This window comes from Echinops telfairi, unplaced genomic scaffold, assembly GCF_000313985.2.
Source record: "Echinops telfairi isolate 266 unplaced genomic scaffold, ASM31398v2 ScPeMD7_23;HRSCAF=83, whole genome shotgun sequence".
NCBI classification, from domain to species: Eukaryota; Metazoa; Chordata; class Mammalia; order Afrosoricida; family Tenrecidae; genus Echinops; species Echinops telfairi.
In genome coordinates, this window is record NW_022103920.1 from 23,826,827 (window position 1) to 23,829,877 (window position 3,051).

At 38.1% G+C, this 3,051-nt stretch overlaps 1 non-coding gene across 1 annotated transcript; it reads right to left on the reverse strand.

The window, feature by feature from the left end:
• Positions 1-772: 772 nt before the first annotated feature.
• Positions 773-912, reverse strand: LOC115869282. The gene has a single exon (XR_004046099.1). It is a non-coding gene; the product is annotated as a small Cajal body-specific RNA 11 (non-coding RNA).
• Positions 913-3,051: the final 2,139 nt, after the last annotated feature.

Below are 3,051 nucleotides of genomic sequence, written 5' to 3' on the forward strand. Positions count from 1 at the left end.
AGATAGATAGATAGATAGATAGATAGATAGATAGATAGATAGATAGATAGATAGATAGATAGATAGATAGATGATAGAAAGATCATTTTATTGGGGCGCTTACAACGCTTATAACAATCCATACATCAATTGTATCAAGGATATGTGTACATATGTTGCCATCATTCTTTTCTAGACATTTACTTTCTATTGATCCCTTGGCATCAGCTCCTCTTCCCCTCCCTCCCACCCTCGTGACCCCTTGATAAATTAGAAATTATTATTATTATTTTCATATCTTACACTGACCGCTGTCTCCCTTCCCCAATGGTTTCTGTTCTTCATCCCCCTGGAGGGGGGTGGGTGTGGAGTGTGGTTGTGTGTCAATCAGTCTGATTGGTTGCCCCTTCCTCCCTTCCCCTCCCCACCTTTCCCCTACCTTTTTGATATTGCTATTCTTATTCGTGTTCCTGGGTTCTGCGTGTCGTGAGCTCTTATCTTTTATCTGCACCTGTGTACATGCTCTGGTCTTAATGCTCTGGCCCTTAATGAAAGACAGTACTGGGGTCGTGATAGTGGGGGGGGTGAGGAAGCCTCAAGGAACCAGAGGAATATTATGTGTTTCATCTGTGCCTTACTGCACCCTGGGTGACTCATCCCTTCCCTATGATCCCTCTGTAGGGGGATGGCCCATGGTCTACAGATGGGATTTGGGTCTCTGTTCCACCACCATCCCCCTCATTCTCAAAAACATGGTATTTTGTTTGTTTGTTTGTTTTTGTTCTTGTTTTGAAATGTCCTTGCGTGCCTTTAAGAGCCAGCCCTGTGCTTAGGACAGCCCTCCTAAACTGAGAGGGAGATACTGTACATCCTGCCTCAGGCCCCCCTGCCACAACTGAGCACAGGGGAGCAGGGACACATGGGCCAGGACGGCTGTTTGTTTGTTTGTTATGAGTCTTCTGATGCCTTACTGGCCTCAATGAAAACCTCAGGATCACACCAGCTGGTGTGCTTCTTCCATGTGGGCTTGTTGCTTCTCTGTTAGATAGCTGCTTGTTTAACTTCAAGCATTTAAGACCCCAGACACTGTATCTTTTAATAGCCAGGCACCATCATCTTTCTTCACCACATTTGCTTATGCAACTATTTTGTCTTCGGTGATTATGCCGGGAGGATTAGCATTACAGAATACCTGTTTGTTAGAACAAAGTCTTCTTGCACTGAGAAAGAGTATGAGCAGAGGCTTGAAGTCCATCAACTACCTCAATGTATTGCCATATAAATATATGTACATAGGCAAATACCTCTATTTTTATGAATTAATGTATTTACATGTGTACACTCCTATGTTTATACTTCTATCCACAGCTTTGCTTCCTAGAACGTTCCTTTGTTTCCTTTTATCCAGTGCACATTTGGATCTCGTCTGCTGCTTCCATGAGCATGGATTGTGGATATAAGAAAAATACAATCCTTGATGACTCAATTATTTTCTGTTTATCATGGTGTTACCTATTGGTCCACTTGTGAAGATTGTGGTTTTCTTTATATTGAGTTGTAATCCGTATTGAAGCCTGCAGTCCTTGATCTTCATCAGCAAGTGCTTTAAGCCTCCTCTCTTTCAGCAAGCAATGTTGTGTCATCTGCATATTGCAGGTTGTTATTAAGCCTTCCTCGATCCCAATAGTGCATTCTTTTTCATATAATTGAAAATGGTTAGTGTAAAAAAAAAAACTAGAAATGTATGGGGTTACTTACAGCACTTTGCTAGAATAGAAAACATGGATACAAATTTTGAACCATTTCAGGAAGGTAGACTGTGAAATTAATGAAATCATGAATTACTATTGTGAAAAATAGAAAGAAATAAAAGGAAAAACACCATTCAAATCAAACTTATGTTCACAAAATCAATCATTCATTAGCCTCAGTTTTCTTGCAATTGCAAAATCCTGCCATGCTCATAAACCTTTGATAATCCACATGGTTCTTGACCATCAACCAGCTATAGATTGAAAGACAATTTTAAAATGCCAAAAAGTTATTTGAAGGCTTTATATCTGATTGATTTTGTTGTCCTGGTCTATATAATTATAAAACATGATTTTGAACAAAAACAACTTTGATTTTGTACTTCATTTCATCTATATCTTTATAAGCAATAAACCAACATTTAATACATGAGTATCTACTGAACCTTGAAATGTACAACACTAAGCTAAAATCAAGAGTCAGTGAGAAATTGTGAGATTAAGATGATTTCATTCATTTCAGATCATCTCTTGTGTGTCTCTTGAGTAAGACAGGCCCAAATAAACCCTGACACAGAGCCTTGGTTAGTCCTAGACGACTATCATTTTCATATAACAACTTGACTTTTGGAACTCAAAAATGGTGATAAATGAGGTGCGTGTACTGTTTTTATAGATTACTACTAATTTCCCAGCCAGTTTTGAGGTCAAATAAGTTACCATTTCTCTAATCTCTGAGTTGATTGAGAAATTTTTTACTAACTTAAATCCTAAATGAATTTTAAAATGTATGGAATCATGAATATTTTGAATGAGCTCAAATGAATGTGTTAACATCTAATTATTTCAGCATATGTACTGAAAAATGTTTATGTAATGTCATCTTAAGATAGTCTGAGATGGTAAACTCATAATTTTGTTGTTGTTGTTCTTACTCCAACACTTTCTGACACTTATTCAGACATTTCTTCAATCTTCATTGCACTCTATTAAATTAATCTATATGGTGATGTGGCAAGTTACTTTCCAACTATACGTGTGTTGCAAATTTTATATGTGCTTTTATTTTTCGTTTTCTTACACTTGATTATTTCTGGTCCATCCCATACAAAAGTTAACAGGGTAAACATAATCAAATTGAGGCATGTTTTATAGTCACTGTTACACATCACAGCAGACCTGGTGGTGTAGTGGGTTATGCATTAGGCATCTAACCACAGGGTCGGCCGTTTTAAACTATCAGCCAATCTGCAGGAGCAAGATGAGACTTTCTACTCCCATGAAGAATTAGTCTCAGACACCCACAGGGCCGGTTCTATTC